The sequence below is a fragment of the Ovis aries genome, chromosome 15 (assembly GCF_016772045.2).
Source record: "Ovis aries strain OAR_USU_Benz2616 breed Rambouillet chromosome 15, ARS-UI_Ramb_v3.0, whole genome shotgun sequence".
In the NCBI taxonomy this organism is placed as follows: Eukaryota; Metazoa; Chordata; class Mammalia; order Artiodactyla; family Bovidae; genus Ovis; species Ovis aries.
Window position 1 is genome coordinate 35,690,896 of NC_056068.1, and position 26,587 is coordinate 35,717,482.

General features: G+C 36.6%; 1 protein-coding gene across 49 annotated transcripts in view; it reads left to right on the forward strand.

Moving 5' to 3' along the window:
* The window catches only part of SOX6 (SRY-box transcription factor 6), a 720,275-nt gene that overhangs the window by 132,294 nt on the left and 561,394 nt on the right, over nt 1-26,587 (forward strand). For all 49 annotated transcript variants that reach the window (XM_060399843.1, XM_060399842.1, XM_060399858.1 and 46 more), the window contains exon 2: nt 19,707-19,779. The gene's annotated coding sequence lies outside the window, so the exon portion shown is untranslated. The remainder of the gene's footprint in view (nt 1-19,706; nt 19,780-26,587) is intronic.

Consider the following 26,587-nt stretch of genomic DNA (forward strand, 5'->3'; position numbering starts at 1 on the left):
TTTTCCAGTGCCTAACACAGTGCTAGCATAGAGCAAACATCCAGTAAATGATGAGTAACTATGACTTACTTTATGAATTAGGACTCTTAAATCTTCCATGGCCACCAAATCTTTATTTTTCTCCTCTTCTTTTAGCATGTCTCTTCTTTTAATGTCTATCCCAAATTGAGAAAAGCTTAAAAAATATAAAGTGCAGGATATATGCTATGTAGCAAGTTCAGACTATGCTGGCTCTGTATGCACATAAATTGTTCTGGTCCGAATACAGTTGATAATGCAGCTGTTATTTTTATAATCTCATCCTAAGTACATATTTGCACAACAGGCGGTGTCAATTCATCTAAGTAACTTGGTGTTATTTGCCTGATACTTTAAATTACAGAGCTCCATTACTGAAGTCATCATTTGTGGTTAGGAGGGAGTGGTACGGAGAGTGGTAACAAGAAGTTTCTTAAAATGAGTATCAAAATGGACTAGATGTCTTCAAACTTGTCTTGATTTAACTACCTAGACAAGTATAAAGAACAGGCCTGTCTCTTTTGTCTATCAATTTGCCCTACAGAAAACAGAAGACTTATTAAGGAAATTTATGGTCTTAAAAATCAGTACTTATTTACAAACTTGTTAAATTATTGCTTTAAAAATGTTTTACCGCTTTATTTTGTGAGCAGTTTTCAGGGAGGGAAAACTCAGCAGGAATGGAATCCTGTCCTCATTTCAGATATGATAGTACAACTGCAAAGGATTATTATAAATATAATATATATCTCACAATGAATCTGCACTGTCGATTGCTGGGGATTTGGGATTGTGCTTTATTGTTATGTCCCCAGAAATTTTAGTTCATGCTATGCAACCTGTGGGCTCCCAAAAATGTTACTTGAATTGCTGGAGAATCATATGCATCATTCTTAAGAAAAAACACAAAAAACTATGATAATTAAGATTTAATTTTTGAGTTAAATTCTAGTTCCTAATTCATCCATATACTTAAGAAAATATTTTATTAAAAAATAAAATCCAAAAGCATTGAGAATATTTTTAGTAAGATAAAACATTTTATAGAATTATAAATTTTTTTTTTGCACAAAGGTTTTTGTGAGCTTATCCTCATTTAATACAGTTACCATTTAGCACAAGTTACTGAATTTCAGTGTTGATAGGAATCACCTGGGGGCTATGTTTTACAATAGATTCCTAGGCCATATTTCATACAGAGTCGATAGATATGGGTGGGGAACTCTAAAAAACATTTTTTGTTTTAATAAAGAACCTGGTCCTTCTGAAAGAGGGCATCTGAGGATTCTGTTTTGATAATCACTTTTTTTCTGCCGTCCTGTTCATACAAGACCTTCTCCAACTTTTGTTATGAAGCTGATATCATGTGTGTCTAAAATCAGTCAGGTTGCAAGAAAAAAAAAGGGATATTAAAAAACACATTAATAGGTGTTATTTCCAAGACGTATATTTTGCTAAGAAAGCAGGTGAAGGAAGGAAGAGATAAAAGAACAAGTTTATTGAGTGAAAAGTTACAAAACATCCATATATTGTAAATTTCTTTTTTTAATCTATTGCTAAATTTTGTTTGATTCTGATAAGGTGGACAAGCTGCCTTATGTTGTGTCAATGAAGTATGCAATTTTTCTTTTTGTAATCAGGATTTCAAGATGTAAGAGTTGGGGGGAATTAAGTCAAATAGTAATCTTATAAATAGGTTTCGAAGTTTGTGATCTATATTTTGGGTTCACAGCAATAAGCTGCTGTTGTACAGTGGAAGACATGCTATCTTCTCAATAATTTGATTTGTTTTTCATGTAGATACCTTTTTATACTGACCATTCTTTTTTTATGTAAAGGAATTTTTCCATATGTTTTTATTTTTAGTAAAGTTTAAGAAACTGAAAAGACTTGTATGCATAAAAAACACATATATACTTATAATATAGGATGACAATTGCGTGCCTCACCTTTCTTCTTGCTCCCCACCTCCCCAGTCATACCAACCATAAAGCAGATGTGTTTAACTTTTGGTGTTTTTCCTGGTATTCATCACTACATTTCTTACATACTGACCATTCTATTCTTAGATAGAGCTTCTTGAATTATTTCAGGAAGATCGCTAAAGTGTTGGCAGTTTTGAAAACGTGTCTGCTGCTGCTGCTGCTGCTAAGTCACTTCGATCATGTCCAACTCTGTGCAACCCCATAGACGGCAGCCCACCAGGCTCCCCAGTGTCTGGGATTCTCCAGGCAAGAACACTGGAATGGGTTGCCATTTCCTTCTCCAATGTAGAAAAGTTAAAAGTGAAAGTGACATGAACTGTAGCCGAACAGGCTCCTCCATCCATGGGATTTGCCAGGCAAGATTACTGGAGTGGGTTGCCATGGCCTTCTCCGGAAAATGTGTCAAATTTAGTCAATTCTATCTCTGATTTACTCTTCTGCTACGTATGCTAGAAGAAGTGAACTTGCAGATCTAGAAAATGCAATACTGATTCCTCCTCTTCTAACCTAGAAATAACCTTGATCCTGACCATCTATAATGTGTTAAAGTAGGCTTCAGAAATGTTAAAGTGTAGAGTATACTTCCCAGCGGGTGTGGATAAAATGTAAAATTGTAGAACATTGACGTGGTAGTGACCTTAGAGTCGAACCGGTACAGCAATTCTTGAATACCGTCTGCAGCCGGGTGGGCTTTAACAGTCATCTCTAGAGATTTCAAAAAGCTGGAAACTCTCAGGCCACTCAAGGAGATTATTGTTTAGTAGGTTTTGGGGTGGGGCCTAGAAATTAAAATGTTATAAAAGCTTTCTAGTGATTATATAGTCTTTTAAGTTTTGATACAACTTTACACTTAGTGTAAGAATTTTTTCTAGAGAATATCTGGCAGAATCATCCAGCCTTAACTTTGACAAACTCCAGGAACAGATATCTAGTTTGTGAGGCAACTTATATTGCTTTTAAAGATTTGTGTGGGCTGAGCTAAAATTTGCCACTTTGTAATTCTCACCCACTAGTATTATTTTTTTCTTTAGGAAAGAATAAAGAAACTACTTTCAACCATATTATACTCACTGTGCTAGGTACTACCTTTCCTTTGTTGGTTTAAAAATATTAAATAAATAGTTTCCTTAGTTGCAGAAAGGATTATCAGAGTAGATAAGCAGTTATTAAAATGTGGTCCTGGACACATGAGGTCCCCTGAGACTCTTTTCAAGGGGTCTAAAAAATCAAAACTGTTTTCACTATAATTTGTTGGTGTTTTGTTGCTAAGTTGTGTCCAACTCTTTTGAGACCCCACAGACTGTAGCCCACCTGCCTCCTCTGTCCATGGGATTTTCCAGGCAAGAATACCCAAGTGGGTTGCCATTTTCTCCTCCAGGGATCTTCCTGAACCTGGGTCTCCTGCATTGCAGGAAGATTCTTTGCTGCTGAGCCACCATCATCATAATACTAAGATGCTATTTGCTTTTTTTGTTTTTGTTTTTGTTTACTGTGTTGACATTTACACTGAGGATGCAAAGCAATTTGGGCAGGACTGCTGGTGCCTTAGCACAGATCAAGGCAGTGGCACCAAATTATGTCAGTGGTCACTGAATTTTTTAAAATAATCACCACTGACAGAAAAAAAATCTAGCTTTGCTTAAAACTGTTGCAGATGAAGCAGTACAAACTATCAATTTTATTAATTCTTGACCCTTAAGTATATTTTTAATACTCTGCGATGAAATGGGAAGTATAAATAAAGCACATATGCTGCCTACTTGAGTACTATAGTTACATGGAGAAAAGCATCATGTGTGTGATGGAGTTTCAACCTGAACTAACTTTTACTTGAAAGAATGATTAACAGACACGCAATGGTTATTCAAATTTTGGATGTTGTTGTTTAATTGCTAAGTTGTGTCCAACTCTTTTGTGATCCCATGGACTGTAGCCCACCAGGCTCCTCTGTCCATGGGATTTCCCAGGCAAGAATACTGGCGTGGGTTGCCATTTTCTTCTCCAGGGGTCTTTCCAATCCAGGGATCGAACCCATGTCTCCTGCATTGTCAGGTGGATCCTTTACCATTGAGCCACCAGGAAAGCCCCAAACTTGGATACTTGGCAGATATGAGCAAAGTGAGCCTGCCATTTTGGGGAAAACAACTGATACTATTTGTTGTCAATAATAAAATTTGAGGTTTCAAGAGAAAATTAGTTGGAAAACTTGTGGCCACCACCTGATGATATTGATGGCTTTCCAATACTTAAAAACCTTTCTGATAAGATTGGTGGTGATGTTGACAAATGTGATTCTCAAAAACATTGAATAATGAAATACCTCAATGTTTTGAAGATCTGCACAATTCAAATGAACCAATATTTTCCAAATAAACCAACTTGTGATGTTGCAAAATCATGCATGGGTAAGACATGCATTTAAAGACCAGTAGTTTTTAAAGTAACTGACTATAAAAAGTTCATTGATATTCAGGTTTCAGATTCTATATTGCAATTAACCTTAAAGAAACTATTACTTGTCAAATTTTGATATAGTATTAAAGAAGAATAGCTACAATTATCTCAAAAGGCTATTAAAACACTCTGCCTCTTTCCAACTCCATATCTATGTGAAGATGGATATTTTTCACATACTTCTGTCAGACCAACATATCACAACAGATTGAATGCAGAAGCACTGATGAAAATCCAGCTCTTTTACTGAACCAGACGTTTGAGATATTAAAAAGTGAAAAACAATGCCCGTCTTCTAAATTTTTTGTTTTGTAAAATAATCTTGTATTTTAAAGTTATGTTATTTATGTTACTGTGTAATAAGTTCATCACTAAATTATTTTTACTTATTTTATTTTAAATGGATTAATAGCTATTTAATTTTGTCTTAGCTTTAGTTTTAGATATAATAACTATTGATAAATATAGCCATAACTCTTTGGGACTCTGAACAATTTTTAGAAATGTAAAGGAGTCCTAAGACCAAAGAGTTTGAGAATCACTGAATTAGATGATCGCTAAAGTTCATTCCAGCTAGCAATCTTTAGAACATGCAGCCATTTTAATGTAATACATTTCCTGTAAGATTTCTCAGCCATTCCATTCTGAATGCTTGTCAACATCCCATCTAAACTGTGGCTCTTAGCACTGAAATCATATCGAAGCTGTAGACTGAGCAGCATAGAATGTGTAAACAGGCCACCGGCAGTTATTCAGTGGCCTATTTGTGTCTGACTCTTTGCGACCCCATGGACTGGAGCACGCCCGGCCTCTCTTTCCCTCACTATCTCCTGAAGTTTGCCCAAGTTCATGTCCATTGCATTGGTGACGCCATCCAGTCATCTCATCCTTTGGCGCCTTCTTGTCCATCTACCCTCAGCCCCTCAGCATCAGGGACTTTTCCAATTAGTAAGCTGTTTGAATCAGATGACCAAAATACTGGAATTTCAGCTTCAGCATCAGTCCTTCCAATGAGTATTCAGGGTTGATTTCTCTTAAGATTGATTTGATCTCCTTTCTGTCCAAGGGACTCTCAGAACTCTTCTCTAGCACCACAGTTTGAAGTCATCCATTCTTCGGCACTTTGCCTTCTTTACTATCCAGCTCTCACAACTGTCCATGACCACTGGGAAGACCATCGCCTTGACTATTCTGACCTTTGTCAGCAGAGTAATATCTCTGATTTTCAACACACTGTCTAGGTTTGTCATAGCTTTCCTGCCAGGAAGCAAATGACTTCTGATTTCATAGCTACAATCACCATCTGCAGTGATTTTAGAGCCCAAGAAGAGGAAATCAGTCACTCGGTTCAGTTCAGTTCCTGAGTTGTGTCCGATTCTTTGCAACCCCATGGACTGTAGCATGCCAGACTTCCCTGTCCATCACCAACTCCCAGAGCTTGTTCAAACTCATGTCCATTGATTCAGTGATCCCATCCAAGCACCTCATCCTCCGTTGTCCCCTTCTCCTTCTGCCTTCAATCTTTCCCAGCATCAGGGTCTTTTCCAGTGAGTCAGTTCTTTGCATCAGGTGGCCAAAGAATGGGAGCTTCAGCTTCAGCATCAATCCTTCTAATGAATATTCAGGACTGATTTCCTTTAGGATGGGCTGGGTAGATCTCCTTGCAGTCCAAGGGACTCGCAACAGTCTTCTCCAACACCACAGTTCAGATGCATTAATTATTCGGTGCTCAGGTTTCTTTATGGTCCAACTCTCACATCCATACATGACTACTGGAAAAACCATAGCTTTGACTAGACGGACCTTTGTTGGCAAAGTAATGTCTCTGCTTTTAGTATGCTGTCTAGGTTGGTCATAGCTTTTCTTCCAAGGAGCAAGTGTCTCTTAATTTCATGGCTGCAGTCACCATCTGTAGTGATTTTGGAACCCAAGTAAATAAAATCTATCACTGGTTATATTGTTTTCCTATCTATTTGCCATGAAGTGATGGGACCAGATGCCATTATCTTAGTTTTTTGAATGTGGAGTTTTAAGGCAACTTTTTACTCTCCTCTTTTACTTTCAAGAGGCTCTTTAGTTCCTCTTCACTTTCTGCCATAAGAGTGGTATCATCTGCATATCTGAGGTTATTGATATTTCTCCCAGCAATCTTGATTCCAGCTTGTGCTCTATCCAGCTGGCATTTTGCATGATGTACTCTGCAAATAAGTTAAATAAGCAGGATGACAATATACGGCCTTGACATACTCCTTTCCCAATTTGGAACCAGTTTGTTGTTCCAGGTCCAGTTCTAACTGTTGCTTCTTGACCTGCACTCAGATTGCTTAGGAGGCAGGTAAGATAGTCTGGTATTCCCATCTTTTTAAGAATTTTCCAGAGCTTGTTGTGATCTACACAGTCAAAGGCTTTGGCGAAGTCAATGAAGCAGAAATAGATGTTTTTCTGGAACTCACTTGCTTTTTCTATGATCCAACAGATTTTGGCAATTTTATCTCTGTTTCCTCTGCCTTTTCTAAATCCAGCTTGAACATCTTGAAGTTCATGGTTCACGTACTGATGAAGCCTAACTTGGGGAATTTTGAGCATTATTTTGCTAGTATTTGAGATGAGTGCAAATTCGCGGTAGTTTGAACATTCTTTTGCATTGCCTTTCTTAGGGACTGGAATGAAAACTGACCTTTTCCAGTCCTGTGGCCACTGCTAAGTTTCCAAATTTGCTGGCGTATTGAGTGCAGCACTTTCACAGCATCATCTTTTAGGATTTGAAATAACTCAGCTGAAATTCCATCACCTCCACTTGCTTTGTTCATAGTGATGCTTCCTAAGGCCAACTTAACTTTGCATTCCAGGATGTCTGGCTCTAGGTGAGTGATCACACCCTCATCTAGGTAATTAAGATATTTTTTTGTATAGTTCTGTGTATTCTTGCCACCTTTTCTTATAGTTCTGTGTATTCTTGCCACCTTACTATCTTCTGCTTCTGTTAGGTTCATACCATTTCTGTCCTTTATTGTGCCCATCTTTGCATTAAGTGTTTCCTTGGTATCTCTCATTTTCTTGAAGAAATCTGTAGTTTTTCCCATTCTATTATTTTCCTCTATTTCTTTGCATTAATCACTGAGGAAGGCTTTCTTATCTCTCCTTGCTGTTCTTTGGAACTCTGCATTTGATGGGTATATCTTTCCTTTTTTCCTTTGTCTTTAGCTTCTCTTTTTTTCTCAGCTATTTGTAAGGCCTTCTTAGAGAACCATTTTGCCTTTTTGCATTTCTTTTTCCTGGGGATGGTCTTGATTCTTCAGGCACTCTGTCTATCAGATCTAATCCCTTGAATCTGTTTGTCACTTCGTAAATTTGTCAAATCGTAAGGGATTTGATTTAGGCCATACCTGAATGGTCTAGTGGTTTTCCCTACTTTCTTCAATTTAAGTCTGAATTTTGCAATACAGAGTTCTTGGTCTGAGCCACAATCAGCTCCCGGTCTTGTTTTTGCTGACTGTATAGAGTTTCTCCATCTTTGGCTGCAAAGAATATAATGAGTTAACTTCAGTATTGACCATCTGGTGATGTCCCTGTGCAGAGTTTTCTTTTGTGTTGTTGGAAGAGGGTGTTTGTTATGACCAGTGTGTTCTCTTGGAAAACTTTGTTAGCCTTTTCCCTGCTTCATTTTGTACTCCAAGGCCAAACTTGCCTGGTGCTCCAGGTATCTCTTGACTTCTAACTTTTGCATTCAATTCCCGTATGATGAGAAGGATATTTTTTTTGGATATTAGTTCTAGAAGGTCTTGTAAGTCATCATAGAACCATTCAACTTCAACTTCTTCAGCATTACTGGTTGGGGCATAGACTTGGATTATTGTGATATTGAATGGTTTTCTTGGAAATGAACAGAGATCATTCTGGGTTGTTTTTTTTTTTGAGATTGCACCGAGGTACTGCATATCAGACTCTTGTGGACTATGAGGGCTACTCCATTTCTTGCAAGCAATTCTTGCTCGTGCTAGTAGATAGAATGATCATCTCAATTAAATTTGCCCATCCTGGTTCATTTTAGTTTACTCATTCCTGAAATGTCAGTGTTCACTCTTGCCATCTCCTGTTTGACCACTTCCAACTTACTTCTATTCATGGACCTAACATTCCAGTTTCCTATGCAATATTGTTCCTTACACCATTGGACTTTACTTCTATCACCAATTACATCCACAGCTGGGTGTTGTTCTTGGTTTGCTTCTGTCTCTTCTTTCTTTCTGGAGTTATTTCTCCACTCTTTTCTAGTGGCAGATGGGCATCTATGGACCTGGGGAGTTCATCTTTCTGTGTCATGTCTTTTAGCCTTTTCATACTGTTCATGGGGTTCTCAAGGCAAGAATACTGAATGTTTTGCCACTCCCTTCTCCAGTGGACCACTTTTTGTCAGAATTGTCGACCATTACCTGTCTGTCTTGGGTGGCCCTACACAGCATGGGTCATAGTTTCATTGAGTTAGACATGGCTGTGATCCATGTGATCAGTTTGGTTAGTTGTCTGTGATTGTGGTTTTCATCCTGTCTGCTCTTGATGGATAAGGATAAGGGGCTTATGGAATCTCTCACTACCTCCACCTTTCCTGCCTCTATTTGCCATGAAGTAGTGGGGCTGGATGCCATCATCTTAGTTTTTTTTTTTTATTTAGTTTTAAGCCACCTCTTTCACTCTCCTCCTTCACCCTCATGAAGAGGTTATTTAGTTCCTCTTCGCTTTCCACCTTCAGAGTGGTATCATCCACATATCTGAGGTTGTTGATGTTTCTCCTGCCTATCTTGATTCCAGCTTATAATTCATGATGTGCTCAATGTGTAGATTAAATGAACACAGTGATAGCAGACAGCCCTGTCGTACTCCTTTCTCATTCTTGAACCTATCAGTTATTCCATGTGGGTTCTAACTGTTGTTTCTTGACCCGCATACTGGTTTCTCAGGAGACAGGTAAGATGGTCTGGTATTCCCTTTAATAGATTTCCACAGTTTATTATGATCCACACAGTCAAAGGCTTTGGTGTAGTCAGTGAAACAAAGATAGATGTTTTTTCTGGAATTTCCTAGCTTTCTCTGTGATCCAATGAATATTGGCAATTTGATCTCTGGTTCCTCTTCCTTTTGTAAACCCAGCTTGGACATCTGGAAGTTCTTAGTTCTCATAATGCTGAAGCCTAGATTTTAAGCATGACTTTACTAGTATGAGAAGTGAGTTAAATTGTCTGATGATTACCACATTCTTTAGTACTACCTTTCTTGGGAATTGGGATGAGGATTTATCTTTTCCAGTCCTGTGGCCACTGCTGGGTCTTCCAGATTTGCTGACATATTGAATACAACACTTTGATGGCATCATCCTTTAAGGTTTGAATAGTTCTACTGGAATTCCGTCATGTCCACTAGCTTTATTAACATCAGTGTTTCTTAAGGCCCACTTGACTTGGCTCTCCAGAATGTCTGGCCCTGGGTGGCTGACCACACCATTGTAGTAATCTGGTTCATTTGGATCTTTTTTGTAGTGTTTTTCCATGTATTCTTTCCATCTCTTCTTGATCTCTTCAGCATCTACTAGGTCTCAACCATTTATGTCCTTTATTGTGCCCATCTTTCAGCAAAATGTTCCCTTGATATCTCCAATTTTCCTGAAGAGATCTCCAGTCTTTCCCCTTCTGTTCTCTTCTAGTTTTATACTCTGTTCTTTGAAGAAGGCCTTCTTGTCTCTCCTTGCTGTTCTTTGGAAATATGCCTTTAGTTGGATATACCTTTACCTTTCTCCCTTGCTTTTCACTTCTCTTCTTTCTTAGCTGTTTGTAAATCCTCCTCAGATAGCCACTTTGCCTTCTAGGTTTTCTTTTTTGGAGGATAGTTTTGTTCACTGCCTCCTGTACCATATTATGGCCCTCCGCTCATAGTTCTTCAGGCACACTGTTTACAAGTTCTAATCTCTTGAATCTATTCATTTCATGTGAGATTTCTTCACCATTCTCTTCTGAATGCTTGTCAACTTCCCATCTAAACTGTGGCCCTTAGTACTGGAATCATATTGAAAATGTAGACTGAGCAGCATAGAAAACATAAATAGGCAAGTAGCAATATGCTTCAGTAATGACTATCTTTGGAGCTTTTTTAAGAATAGGGGGAATTCCTAATTCATTGAGGAAATAGGTTCTTGTTCCAGGAAAGCAGAATGTTAGGTATGCTAGGTTGTGTAAGTTGTCTTCCTTGATACATCAGAAATACTTCTACTTTTGCTTTAAGTGAGTTAAACCTCATTTCCCCCTTCACTATTGTGAAGAGATATTCTTAATTGTTAGCCACTGCAGTTTTACAAAATTTTGCATTAGCTTTGTGTCAGTTCCTTTGCAAGATGAATTTCACATTTGATTTTTCATATTTCATAGTTAGTTTAAATTCTACATAATTATAATTATTAAGAGGAAAAGGAAAGAAGTGATGGAGTTCAAGAAACACGGCTTCAGCGTAGTGATGCTGTATAGAGCAAAAGATATTATTAAGAAGGATTTTGCATTTTTTAAAAATTGATGGAACTTGGGAGAGAGCAATTTTAATGCAAAATTCACATCTCCAGGAGAACCCATTTGAATTTGCCTACAGGGTATTTTGTAATGTCTCTCTAAGTTCTATTTTGTTGTATAAAATACCAGGCATTGGTATCTTTCCAAAAGTTAGTTGAGAAAATAAATGCTTTAAAGGTAGTTGTTTTAATTCATTGGCTTATGTATAATGTTATGTAAACATCATGAAATCAATGGATCAATCTTTGACAAGAGTTTTAAACATGCAATGCTGTAATTTAATACAAAGGTAGGCAAAATTTTGTTACAGGTGTTTTGGAAGCCATTTTGGTACTTTAAAAAAATGCCTTAGATTATTGACTCTCAGAGTTGGAAGGTCATTTAATCCAACCACCCACTTGAATCTTCTTGCTTAAAAAAAAAAAAAAAAAAAGGACAGGGATTAAAAGGAGAAATGGGTGTGGTTTAGAGACAGCTTTAAGCAGGATTTTAAAATTTAGCTTGAAAGCTTTTAAAGTCTAATTATGCAGGGAGGTGGCAGTGTTTTTATTTGCTGTTTACCTTTGATCTATAACCTATTTTTGATAGAGAAGGGACATGCTTTGCGAAAATGTTTATGATTTCTTCATTTGATGTCAAGATACTTGTTTGAAGTTGCCTTGTAATTCAGAGGTTTTTCTTTGTGTAACTAATACTAATGCCTTGCTTTTGCTACTAGATTAATAGCAAGTTAGTCTGGATTTGGTGACTACTTTTGAATGTATAAATGATATAGTAAATTTTAGAGATAGCTTTATTGTTCAGGGACAAATTAGACATGTTAAGGATTAAAAAAATCTAAATAACATCAGCTCATAAGAATGAAAAAGCAAAAATGATCCTAGATCTCACTCAGTGTTAACCTTTTTGTTAAATAGTATTTTATTTTGTGTGCATGTGTACATATATACATACACATTTGATTTTCTAGTAATACAAATTGTCTCTTACTACACACATTACATTTTTTTATTCAACAATATTTTGTGACCATCTTTTTGTGTCAATACAGATTTATATAATAATTTTTAATGAGTACAGAGTAGTGTTATGTGTACCATAATTTATTTATGCAGTAATAGGTTATTTCCAGTTTTGGGTTGTTAGAAAATGGTGTAATGAACATGCATATTACATGTATATGTCTTTTAACATTTTTTGTGATTAGTTCCATAGGATAATTTTTGGAAGTAGCCTTGCAAACTCAGAGGCTACTGATGTTAAAATTATTAACAATTTCTATCAACTTACCATTCAGTAAAGTTGTACCCAATTTATAATACATGAAAGTGATTTTTTTCCCCATACTCACAAATGCTAATTTTCCCCAGTTTATAAGATATTTTGCCAATATTGTAGTTGAAAATATTTTATTTATAATCAGTTGATTATTAGGGAGACTGTACATATTTTTGTTATTAAACATTACATTTCTTCAGTTGTAGATTTCCTCTTTATATTCTTTGTACATTTTTATATTGAAGTATTTGTAGCCATATATTTTTTACTTAGTAAATTAGGAATGTGAAAAAGATTTGATAGCCAGATAACATGGAGAATGTCAGCTTCATGGTCAGATATAGTAGTCTGTTGTCCAGGTTGGATTATTGTTTGAAAAATCTTTTAGGACAAAGGCCATGATTAAAAAAATATGTTCAGTTCAGTTCAGTTGCTCAGTCGTGTCTGACTCTTTGTGACCCCATGGACTGCAGCATGCCAGGTTTCCCTGTCCATCACCAACTCCCAGAGCTTGCTCAAACTCATGTCCATCCAGTCGGTGATGCCATCCAACCATCTCATCCTCTGTTGTCCCCTTCTCCTCCTGCCTTCAATCTTTCCCAGCATCAGGGTCTTTTCAAATGAGTCAGTTCTTCGCATCAGATAGCCAAAGTATTGGAGCTTCAGCTTGAGCATCAGTCCTTCCAGTGAATATTCAAGACTGATTTCCTTAGGATGGACTGGTTGGATCTCCTTGCAGTCCAAGGGATTCTCAAGAGTCTTCTCCAACACCACACACAGTTCAAAAACATCAATTCTTTGGCATTCAGCTTTCTTTATGGTCCAACTCTCACATCCATACATGACTGCTAGAAAAACCATAGCTTTGACTAGATGGACCTTTGTTGGCAAAATAATGTCTCTGCCTTTTAATTTCCTGTCTAGGTTGGTCATAACTTTTCTTCCAAGGAGCAAGCATGTTTTAATTTCATTACTGCAGTCACCATCTGTAGTGATTTTGGAGCCCCCCAAAGTAAAGTCTGTCACTATTTCCATTGTTTCCCCATCTATTTGCCATGAAGTGATGGGACCGGATGCCATGGTCTTAGTTTTCTGAATGTTGAATTTTAAGGCAACTTTTTCACTCTCCTCTTTCACTTTTATCAAGAGGCTTGTTATTTCTTCTTTGCTTTCTGCCATAAGGGTGGTGTCTTCTGCATATCTGAGGTTATTGATATTTCTCCCAGCAATCTTGATTCCAGCTTGTGTTTCATCCAGCCCAAGTTTTCTCATGATGCAAATAAGTTAAATAAGCATGGTGACAATATACAGCCTTGACATACTCCTTTTCCTATTTGGAACCAGTCTGTTGTTTCATGTCCAGTTCTAACTGTTGCTTCTTGACCTGCATACAGATTTCTCAGGAGGTAGGTTAGGTGGTTTGGTGTTCCTATCTTTTAAAGAATTTTCCACAGTTTGTTGTGATCCACACAGTCAAAGGCTTTGGCATAGTCAATAAAGCAGAAGTAGATGTTTTTTTCTGGAACTCTCTTGCTTTTTTGATGATCTAGAGGGTGTTGGCAACTTGATCTCTGGTTCCTCTGCCTTTTCTAAAACCAGCTCAAACATCTGGAAGTTCATGGTTCATTTACTGTTAAAGCCTGGCTTGGAGAATTTTGAGCATTACTTTGCTAGTATGAGAGATGAGCAAAGTTGTGCAGTAATTTGAACATTCTTTGGCATTGCCTTTCTTTGGGATTGGAATGAAGACTGACCTTTTTCCAGTCCTGTGGCCACTGCTTAGTTTTCCAAATTTGCTGGCATATTAAGTACAGCACTTTCATAGCATCATCTTTTATGATTTGGAATGGCTCAATAGGAATTCCATCACCTCCTCTAGCTTTGTTCATTGTGATGCTTCCTGAGGCCACCTAATTTTGCATTCCAGGATGTCTGGCTCTAGGTGAGTGATCACAGCATCATGGTTATCTGGATCATGAAGATCTTTTTTGTATAGTTCTTTTGTGTGTTCTTGCCACTTCTTAATCTCTTCTGCTTCTGTTAGGTCCATACCATTTGTGTCCTTAATTGTGCCCATCTTTGCATGAAATGTTCCCTTTGTATCTCTAATTTCTTGAAGAGATCTGTAGTCTTTCCCATTCTATTGTTTTCTTCTATTTCTTTGCAGTATATTTATTTGTAAATTGAGATGTAATTGACATATAGCATTGTATTAGTTTTAGTTGACAGTGTGATTTTGTTTATTTACAAAATTTGTGTTTGTATTGTCCAGTGCAATCTTTATCCATGATCAATATTTCCTGAATGCATGAATGAATTAGTAGAGGAATGGAATAATCCATGGTGATTGGGTGTTCTGAAGATTCATTTTACTAAAAGATTGTGATTTTCCAGAACAGATGGTATTTCCATCTCTATCTTCTTACTTTTTTGCTGTTCCTCAGGACCAAAGTGGACACTGGAAAAAAACTCTGGAAATGTTTTTTCAGCTTAAGCTAGTCTATTAATAGTTCTTAAATAAGTAGCTTACTTCAAATTGTGTACTAATTCTTGTGAGTTAATTCTTAATCCTTTGCTCATCATAAAATGTTGCTTATTTCTAAATTCTCTACAGAAGGAAGTATACTTTAAAGTCTATTTTTAAATTTTATTGGAGTATAGTTAATTTTCTTTCTTTTTTTTGTTAATTTTCAATGTTGTGTTAGTTTCAGTTGCACTGCACAATGATTCAGTTATGCATATACGTTTATTCATTCTTCCTTAGAGTCTTTTCTCATATAGGTTGTCACAGGATATTGAGTAGAATTTCCTGCACTATAGAGTATGTCCTTGTTGGTTATCTATTTTACACATAGTAGTGTGTGCTTGTTTAATCCAAGCTCCTGAGTTATCCCTTCCCCCTAGAAATCCCCTTTGGTAACCCTAAATTTGTTCTCAAATCTGTAAGTCTGTTTCTGTTTTATAAACAAGTTCATTTTATATTTTTAAAAATTAGGTTTCACATATGAATGATCTCATATGGTATTTGTCTTTCTCTGACTTACTTAGTATTTATTTTTATAAATGAACGTGGTAATTTTTGAAGTTTATACTTTTTAACTTGTTTGCTACAAAATTCATCCATGGTATAACTCAGTTGATAATGAAATTCAGAGTTGCTTTTAAAATATGCAGCAAGACTAGATTGATATGACAAATGAGATTTATTGATTTCATATTGACTTATGTTAAAGTATTGTTGTTTGTTGTTGTTTATTCACTAAGTTGTATCCAACTCTTTTGTGACCCCATGGACTGTGGCCTGCCTGGCTCCTCTGTCCATGGAATTTCCCAGGCAAGAATTCTGGAGTGACTTGCCATTTCCTTCTCCGAGGGACCTTCCCAACCCCAGGGATTCAACCTATATCTGCACTGGCAGGCAGATTCTTTACCACTGAGTTACCAGGGAAGTCCATGTTAAAATGTTATTTATCCTAAATCTCTGCAATCTGACTTACTCTAAATTTAAAATATTTTTAGAGTTAGTAATCTTAACTACTAAAGAGTCCAGTGATTCAAAAAGCGAGACATGTCAGTCACAATATATTATGGATGCATTTTATTTTGAGAAATGCTGGGCTGGATGGAGCACAAGCTGGAATCAAGATTGCTGGGAGAAATATCAATAACCTCAGATATGCAGATGACACCACCCTTATGGCAGAAAGTGAAGAAGAACTAAAGAGCCTAGTGATGAAAGTGAAAGAGGAGAGTGAAAAAGTTGGCTTAAAGCTCAACATTCAGGAAACTAAGATCATGGCATCTGGTCCCATCATTTCATCACAAATATATGGGGAAACTGGAAACAGTGGCTGACTTTATTTTGGGGGGCTCCAAAATCACTGCAGATGGTGATTGCAGCCATGAAATTAAAAGATGCTTACTCCTTGGAAGGAAAGTTATGACCAACCTAGAAAGTATATCAAAAAGCAGAGATATTACTTTGCCAACAAAGGTCCATCTAGTCAAGGCTATGGTTTTTCCAGTAGTCATGTATGGTTGTGAGAGTTGGACTATAAAGAAAGCTGAGCACCAAAGAATTAATGCTTTTGAACTGTGGTGTTGGAGAAGACTCTTGAGAGTCCCTTGGACTGCAAGGAGATCCAACCAGTCCATCCTAAAGGAAATCAGTCCTGGGTGTTCTTTGGAAGGACTGATGTTAAAACTGAAGCTCCAATATTTTGGCCACCTGATGTGAAGAGCTGACTCATTTGAAAAGACCCTGAAGCTGGGAAAGATTGAAGGCAGGAGGACAAGGGGATGACAGAGGATGAGATGGTTAGATGGCATCACCGACTCAATGGACATGAGTTTGTGTAAACTCTGGGAGTTGGTAATGGACGGGGAGGTCTGATGTGCTGCAGTTAATGGGGTCGCAAACAGTCGGACATGACAGAGCGACTGAACTGATACTGAAGTGATTTATGTTGTCCTTCATTGTTTCAATGCAAATGAAGCAATGGAATGTATTGTATATGCTGCATAATTCCAATTTATGCTTTTTTAGGATAGTTGCTAGAAACACATGTGAGATCATTTTAAAAATATATGAGTGCTTAAGAACACTTTTGGGCTCTTCCATAATTTAGGCTTTTAGATATATAGCATTGTGCTGGAGATTTATTTTTTGGATAACTTAATAGTTCAGTTCAGTTCAGTTCAGTTCAGTCGCTCAGTCGTGTCTGACTCTTTGCGACCCCATAAATCGCAGCACGCCAGGCCTCCCCGTCCATCACCAACTCCCGGAGTTCACTCAGACTCACGTCCATCGAGTCCGTGATGCCATCCAGCCATCTCATCCTCGGTCGTCCCCTTCTCCTCCTGCCCTCAATCCCTCCCAGCACCAGAGTCTTTTCCAGTGAGTCAACTCACATGAGGTGGCCAAAGTACTGGAGTTTCAGCTTTAGCATCATTCCTTCCAAAGAAATCCCAGGGTTGATCTCCTTCAGAATGGACTGGTTGGATCTCCTTGCAGTCCAAGGGACCCTCAAGAGTCTTCTCCAACACCACAGTTCAAAAGCATCAATTCTTCCGCGCTCAGCCTTCTTCACAGTCCAACTCTCACATCCATACATGACCACAGGAAAAACCATAGCCTTGACTAGACGGACCTTAGTCGGCAAAGTAATGTCTCTGCTTTTGAATATACTATCTAGTTTGGCCATAACTTTTCTTCCAAGGAGTAAGCGTCTTTTAATTTCATGGCTGCAGTCACCATCTGCAGTGATTTTGGAGCCCCCCAAAATAAAGTCTGACACTGTTATAATTCTGAAGGAGATCAACCCTGGGATTTCTTTGGAAGGAATGATGCTAAAGCTGAAGCTCCAGTACTTTGACCACCTCATGCAAAGAGTTGACTCATTGGAAAAGACTGATGCTGGGAGGGATTGGGGGCAGGAGGAGAAGGGGACAACAGAGGATGAGATAGCTGGATGGCATCACGGACTCGATGGACGTGAGTCTGAGTGAACTCTGAGAGTTGGTGATGGACAGGGAGGCCTGACGTGCTGCGATTCATGGGGTCGCAACGAGTCGGACACGACTGAGCGACTAACTGAACTGAACTGAACTGACTGTTATAATTTATAATTCAGGTTTGGATAAAATGTGAGAATAATTTGTATCAGAACCAGGATTCTTTGCTGGCTTTGACTAGTACACAGAGTGTGCCCACATAGGGTTGTCTCTATGTGGGTTTAGGTGGTGTCCCACCTAAGACTGTTCTCCTGAATCCTGAAACATCAGAAAGCCATGAGGAGGGAAAGGGTGTAATACCAAAAATAATTGACAGAGCTACCCACCTCTGGGCAGACTGTCCTGTACTTCTTGTGTCCATAGAAATAATGAATTGTTGGAAACTGGTGAAACTGGATTGGGGAAGCCTGAGTCATCGCTTCCTACCAGAGGAGGAGGTCTGGTGAGGAAACCTAATGGATGTGTTACTCATGGATATTAAAGCTAACTAAATGCCCAGGACTTTATTACTTATCAATCCTGACTAGAAAATTGAATAAATTATATGGGTCTCTTAGGCAAAACCATGTTATAGGAGCTGGGGAAGGGCTGAATTGTATATTTATTTCATATCTCAACTTAATTCTGGATCCCAGTACCTAATCTATCATGATTGAGGGTGGGAGGAGAATGGGGCAACAGACGATGAGATAGTTGGATGCCATCATTGACTCAATGGACATGAGTTTGAGCAAACTCAGGGAGATAGTGAAGGACAGGGAAGCCTGGCGTGCTGCACTCCATGGGATCGCAAAGAGTCAGACATGACTGATTGACTGAAGAACAACAGCAACAACAGCAATAATCTATTATGGCCATTTGTGCTATAAATGCAATGTTGGAAGTAGTAGTTCCTATAAATGATGTTGAATGAGATCCATTTTTTTCTTTACTTTTTTTCAAAATGAATTTTATTTAAATTCATTGCTTAGATTTAAATCTAGGTAAGCTAACTAACCTAGACATTTACTGGGTGAATTTAAAATATGTGGATTGAATCAAACCAATTTCCAGAGTCTAAGAAAGTTTCTGACCTAAATTAGGAACCCAAGTTCCATTATTATTTTCAGTTGAACACTACTCATAGCCATCCTCACATTTTGGAAAGAATACAGCTTTTGCAACAAAGTTTCTTTGTTTTCTTGGAACCAAAAATGTGCTGTATTTAGACCAAACAATAAAAATAAACTACCAAACTACCTTCTAATGCATGGGGGTTCTGGAGAGAGGAAACCATAGATATTTAGAGGCATAAAGTGAGTCATTGTGCTAGTTAAAACTTTTTACAAGGCTAGCTCTGTGTGTTTGAGTTGCATCTGTTACCTCTTCAGCCAGAACTAAAGTGTGTGCAAGGAAAAGAATTTTGCATTGAATTGTGGCTCATACAGAATGTCTTGTATACAGCCTAAGCATCTAAATGGATTCCACATCTTAGGTAGAACTAAAATTGCATCTTTCCTTATTTATTCTACCTACGAGTTATGTTCTGTTGGACATATCCAAGTTATCTTCTGTGAAGCTAATTCATTTTCACTTGCAGACCTAAATTAATCGTGTTTTTCAAATGTAACTTGTAAGCCTTTATTGCCTTAAACTTTTTCTTGCTTTTGTTTTTACTTATTCATATTTTTAAACACCTACTTTATTACTGACAATATTTTAAAAGCTGTAATGGAGATGCTGTATTCTTCAGTGACGAACAATGAAATAATTGTTTCTTTTGGTATTATCTTGGAAAAAATTGTTAGAGTAGACAACTGCCCGAGTTAAAAATAGTATAATTTGTAGCCAGAATGTATTCTTTAATAAAGCATGTAAATACAATTTACCAATCCTTTCTCATTTCGTTTTTTTTCTAAACTTTCAGGTCACTTTCATGAATTCAAAAGCAATTTACCAGTGATTTCTGGGTGCTGGGGCTGATTGTTTTGTGCGTATTTGTAAGTATTGGTTCATTTATTATTCTTATTACTCTTCTGTTTGTGTAATGAAATAGTTACAGTGTTTTTAAAGTATTATTAGGTTTTTTTAAAAGTGTTTTCTTAAAAGGAGTATAGAAGAATATCCAAAAACAAAGTATCCTCAATTTGTTGTGATTTTCAGTGAAATAACACAATGGCAGGGCCAATTAAAATAGACTGAAGGAATAAGCATCTTACTATTTGAAGATGGGGCTCAGTTGTAGGAATGGATTAACTTAAAGGGGCTAGTCTATATACACATGAATAATTTACCCTGATAACTTCTGGTTGTCTGGACTTGAAAAGTGCTATGAGCCGGTGCTCATTGAAAAGATGTGAGATGATACAGAATTCAAAGAGCTGTCAGTACATGAGGAGATTATGTACTAAGGAACCAAAGACTCATTTAGTGAATGTATAATGTCTATCAGAATCGAAGTATTCCTCCTACCTTCTTCACCACTGTCAAAACGCTATTATGTTTTAAACGGTATTTTGAAGAACAAAGATACTTTTTCTCAAGAAAGAAGGTCAATTTCAAGAAAAAAAAATTGAATGAACTTTGGTCAATGAAAATACTTTATATTGTTATATATTTATTAATATAAATGTAGTTTAGAGTATGTGGCAGATATTAAAAATGTCCATATGTATATAAGATCATATTTAAGTAATTTGAGTTTAAGAGGTATTTATGTGTGTGTTTGTGTGCTCAGTTGCTTCAGTCATGTCTGACGTTTTGCTGCCCCATGGACTGTAGCCCACCAGGTTCCTCTGTTCATGGGATTTTACAGGCAAGCATACTGGAGTGGATTGTCATTTTCTCCTCCAGGGATTTATACGTGTACATTGTTGCAAACCATTGGTATCTGAGGTGTTTTTTACATTTGAAAACAACAAAGACAGAGGAAGCTTCTCTGTACCCCTATAAAGGAGCTTTAGGCAGTACGCTTCCAGGAAAGTACTTGGAAAAAAGTAATATTATAAATTAGAGTTTAAGTGATTCAGTATTTAAGGTGGAGAGCAGTGAAAATTCCTTTGAAATCAGTTTTACCTTTCTTCCAGTAGCAGCATTGATTTGGGGCAGGTATTTCGAACCATCTTAAAAACTAGATGTGAATATTTAATATAGTTTAATAAATTTTGTATATTTTTAATGCTTTAAGAATAAATAAGATGCTGTTCTTATGAGACTATAAATTCACATTTTATTATTTGTAGACTTAATTCTCATGTAAAACACAAAATATTAAACTCCATGGTTCATTTGGATTAAATATAAGCTTTCAATTTCTGCAAGGTATCATAGTGAGGATTAGGAGGCAAAGAAAATGGAGAAATGTAAAGTATCTTTGAAGGACTCTTGAGAAAAAGGATGATTCCAAGGAGCTGAGCTTATCCTATTAGAAATCTGAGTGGAGGGAAATAATTTTGAACTTTGTCAAAATAAATTTGACAAATCCTGTCATTGTTGCTTTATCCTTTCTTTTACCTCCTTTCTCCCTTTTCTCATATCATTCAGTCATTTCTTGTAGTAAGTTATTAGGATGATCAATTATTTAAAGCTGCCAACATAAGATAATTACCAGGATTTCAACCAGGATGGTCTTAATTAAAATAGAGTTTACATTTCTCATCACCTCAAGGCTGTATTTCCTGACTTTTCTGCTTCTCCTCTCCTACAATCCCCCGACCAGATTTACATAGACTAGCTTTGAACAGAGGTGATCCAATTAGTTGAGACTTTTTTCTTGTGACCTAACAAAGGGAGAGGGCTTTCCTGGTGGCTCAGTGGTAAAGAATTCTCCTGCCAACGCAGGAGAATTGGGTTTGATCCCTGGGTTGGGAAGATTGCCTGGATAAGGAAATGGCAACCCACTCCAATATTCTTGCCTGGGAAGTCCTATGGACAGAGAAGTCTGGTGGGCTACAGTTCACAGGTTGCAAAAGAGACGAAAAGACGTAGTGACTAGATAACAACAAAGGAGAGAGGCTAAAAATAGAAAGGGCATGTGGGTATAGTTTTCATGTGGTTATTTCTGGTGTTCAACTTAAAAAAAAACAAAACTCAAAAGACTTCTAGTCAGATTAATTAGATTTTGTCTAATAACTTAAGTAAAAGTCATAGTAATCACATATGCCTAAAGTAATAGTTTTCCAGACTTGAGAATTTCTATACAATAGTTTAGGCTATGGAGTTTGTTGTTTCTTTGGTCAGTGGTCTCAAGCTTTGTTATGGGCCATCTCCCTTCTGACTGTGGAACCTTCTTATTAAAGAAATGTAGCAGGAAACCATGGCTAAGATAAGTCAAATAAAATTAACATGGCATCCAGAATGCTTGCATTTCCTTTTAATTATTGCAGAAACTGTCTACCACTTACACTGAATGTTGAGCCAGCTAAACATTCATTTAGTTTACCCTAAAAACAAGCAAATGGGATCAGTGACAGTGGCTTCTTTTAGGAACTTTAATTTCCACATTTTGGAACTGCTTATTTGCTACATGATCTAAGGCAGAAAGTTATACCTCATGGCCATGGGAAGGTTTCCTAGTAAGGTGTGCAGAAGCTGGTCTGTGAGATAAGAAAGGTGGGATATTGTTTTGCACATCTATAATGAATAGACCACACCAAAGGTGTGTGAGAACCGATTAGAATCTTACCCACGTATATCTACTAACTAGGTTAGAGTAAGAAAACACTGAGAAGGAAAACTGTTATCTTTTCAGAAACTGAAAGCATTTTATTCTAGTTTTTTTTCTTTCTTTTTTAAAAATAAAGCCACTTTTTCCTTTCCCCAAAGTAGGCATTGTATAAGAAGACCTTGTTTTGCATGTTAATGATTGGTGAAAAACATCAACAACAAAACAGAGATAGATCTGCTTTTTCAGATTCCCAACTCTTTTTAGAAATTTGCTAGCAAATTCCCTTTTTATAAAATTTGTCTCTGTTCATGGTTTCTAATAGCAAGATCCAAAATTATTTTATTGTCTAGTATAAAAAATGATTATTGCTTAGCCCCATGCTTCAGTTAATAATAACAATATCTTAATTTGGTATTACACTTGCTTTTGCAGACATTTAATTGGTTAAATTTCATAAAACTCTGAGGTGAGTAGGAATTATCCTAATTTTTGCAAAGTAGCAAGGCTCAAACTGAGGGATTTAGTATAAATTTAGTGCTTTTTCCATAACACCAATCTATCCTCTTCAGAGAGTATTGTAGGTCTCTTTCTCTTGTTGTTTGATCACTATCTTAGTCTCTACTTGGTTGCTGTACAAATATTTTTGAAAAGTGCAAGCAGAGTAATTCAGGGAGGAGATTGTGGAGAGCCTTCTACCACTTTATTTCCTCATGTTCCTGGATCGTTTGCTCCTCCCTGGCATTTTCCTATCCCCTTATTTCCAAACTCCACATGCTATGTTTCAGCTGAAATTTTTTGAATTGCATAGATTTTTAGGAAACAAACAAAAAGAATCATGAAATCATCTCTTTGTGGTATTTTAAAATGGAGAGAAATTTGTTTCAAACTGAGCATAGCCCAGACCAAAGCTCCTTCAGTGAGAACATCTGTGATTTTAAGGACAAGTAGGTCTAAGTGCATTATCTTTAAAAATATTATTCCAGGCTAATCTTGACATAGAGCAGGTAAATAAAAAAGATGAGCTGTGAAAATCCACAAATAGGGCTTGAATGCCATTTTCCATGACAACGGGAGCTGCCCCATGAAAGCATTAATGCCAGGAATGTAAGGAATTTAAAATTGTGCCTTCTCAGTTTTACAGTTGTGTGCTCATGTTAATTAGAGATATACTGACATTTGGAGTATCTACATTAATACATACAGCTACTATACATTTGTGAACTGTGGCCAGAAATCTACTTTAATTGAAAGCAGTTTGCTAATTTGAATGTGTATATCCATTACATTTTAAGCTTTTAAATTTTATATACTGGTGCCCTTAGATACTTGTTCTTTCTATTCTCTCCACTTTCTGTTTCTAATTTGTACCTGAAAGGACAGCCTGGTCTATTTTTAATCTCCTAGTGGTGTTTTTGAGCAATGTTGATGGAATTTTGAGAAAAAAAGGTTTTTAAATATTGTCCTTATATTTGCTGTACTTTGAATCTCTTTTCACTCTCTGACTTTCTAAATTGTTGGTTTTTCTTGCAAACTTTTAAGATGGCCTGCCACCGAAATAAGGTAGGATTTAGGTTTATGGAATTTGCTTCACTGGCTATATTTAAGTACTCAAGAACTACTCTTCATGGTCATACTATGGTTTTAGCCAGAAAAAGCCAAGTTTTAGAGATGTTGATGAGATGAACAGTGTGAAGAGGCATTCTGATTTTTCTAGTATAGCTGAGTTTCATCCTTCTTCTTGATGTCAAGCCATGTATCTTAATTTTTGATTTGCAAACATGTTCACAATAGCTTGATGACTTCTAGAATCATCTTTAGCTCTAGAGTTTTAGTTTGTCTATCTTAAAGGAAAACTTTGCATCTATTTTTTTGAAAGTTTGTGTTTCTTAACAACCTGCCTGTCAGGATTTTTAACCTAATTGTTTTGCCCTTTTTGTCTAATGAAACTCCCACACTCACTTTTCGGACGAATCTCTGTGTACTTATTACACAAGACCATTTAGAAAGAAACTTCCTTTTTGTAGCACCAGAATAAACTGCTCTAAAAATTTGTAATACTCTGGACTTATTTCATTAAACCATTTTACTGGCACCATTAAACTACTAAGACCTGGGACCATTAAAACTTACTCAGTACTATTATTATTATTATTACTATGGCCTATTTTACCCTTTATTAATTTTTTTCACTGTACTAAGTTCCTCTGCTCTTTATTTTTTCATGTTACTTACTACATATTGTGCCATCACAGCACATTTGGTAATTTCGAGTTAATTGCTCAATTATCAGTGATAGTCATGAAGCACTTGAAACATGTGCAGTGGAGGATTTTAAAAATTTCAAAATAAGTTGGTGTGTCATAATCTTAAATGTGAAACATGCCAATATCTGCAGTCATAAAAATACACTGCCTGAGCTAGGCATTTCAGGGAAGGCAAAAACCTACTCTTAAAATCAGGGCTTTTGTCTGGCACTGAAGTGTTTCATCTTTGCTAATTTCAAACAACGTATCTAAATTTGATCTTGGTTTCCTTTTCAACTCTAAAAACTTGGCTGTGATAATAAGGGAAAAGGGAAGTAAAACTGTATTGATTCTGTTTGAATGTTTTATTGGAACCTCACAATCATGATATTCGCTGTAAAGTAGAATTTGGGGTGAGGTGGATCCATACTGGATGTCAATCAAGGAAGCTGACTTACTGAAGAAGCAGAGTGGTCTCTTTATAATGTTTCTGCACTCATTAAGGCAATCCTCTAATCAGAGGACAGTGTTTCAGTGAAGATAATATGTCGATGATTTATTTACATTGAAAGACCTCATGAGAACAATGACACTTCGGGGACTTTTTCTGTATCTTACACAGTAATATTCTCAGATGCCTTCAAGATAATTTTACATTATGGCAAAATAATTATTGTAACTCTTTTGGCAACTAGGCAAACTATCATTAAATTTTGCATTAGTATTCAGTTTAGGGTTTTCTCTAAACTAATATAGTGCCAACAGCTCTTTTTTAGATGCTATTATGGTTCTTTCACATTTTTATAGAACTGTAGTAAAGCTGAATTTACTGGCTACATTTGAAGGTGGAGTAGAGCTGCACAAGAGTCAACATTAAAGTGATTCAGTGCCCATTGGAGAAAAATTCTTCTTAACTTGAGATTGGAAACAATGTGGGGCTTGAGGGCAGTTTGCTAAGAACAGCTAATAAATGTGAATATTCCCCCCAAAAGCTGCTTCCTGAACTTGTTTATAACCAGGAAGATAGGCTTTATCATCTTCCAGTATTCTTGCATACACTTTGTTACTATTTAAAGGAATTAAGTACATATGGAGAAGGGGAAATAAAGCCATAATTTGAACTGAGTGGTGGTCTCAAATACAGGGAAGCAAGGGAGTGTCCATAAATGTACTAATTATGCACAGATTTGAACTAGCTATTATTCTGTAATACAGTAATCTTTAAGATGGGAAATATTGTCATGTTTATAATTCAGGAAAAAATATGACCACCGATTTACTCAAGCATTTAGAAATATTTTAGCAACTACTCAGTTTGTAAAGACTGAATAATCAACAAAATCTAGTGCATTTTGTGGTACGTTTGTCTCTCTATATAACTTTCAGCACATAGTTTTATCTGAAATACATATTTTATGTTATCATGGAGTATGGGTATAAATGCTTGTCATTTCACCAAATTTTTGCTAGTGCCAAAGATTAAAATGTGAGTGAAATATTTCCAGTAAAGATACAAACATTTTCTGCATTCTCTTTGTCCCTTCCTTCATCTCTCTTTTCCTTTTGCCCTGTTCTCTTCTCTGCCTCTCTCTCTTCATATTTCTTACTGGAGTTTTTCAAAGATGCAAGGCAATTATTACATAAAAAGGTTAATTTCCTAAGCATTATCTCCCATCAATGACCGGCAAAAAAGACTTATCCTTAGTGTTTAATCAGTCAAAAAGTCTAGCCACATGATAAAATTCTTGTTTGTATTATTATTTGCTTAGCAAGTACTTTCAAAAGGAAAAAAAGATGATCACTAACTAAGGATTTAAAAATTGATTTGTTATGGAGAGTTTATGTGGGTGGAGTTTTCTTTGAATACAGACTTACTGGAGTTAGTTCTTTTTCTTTTCA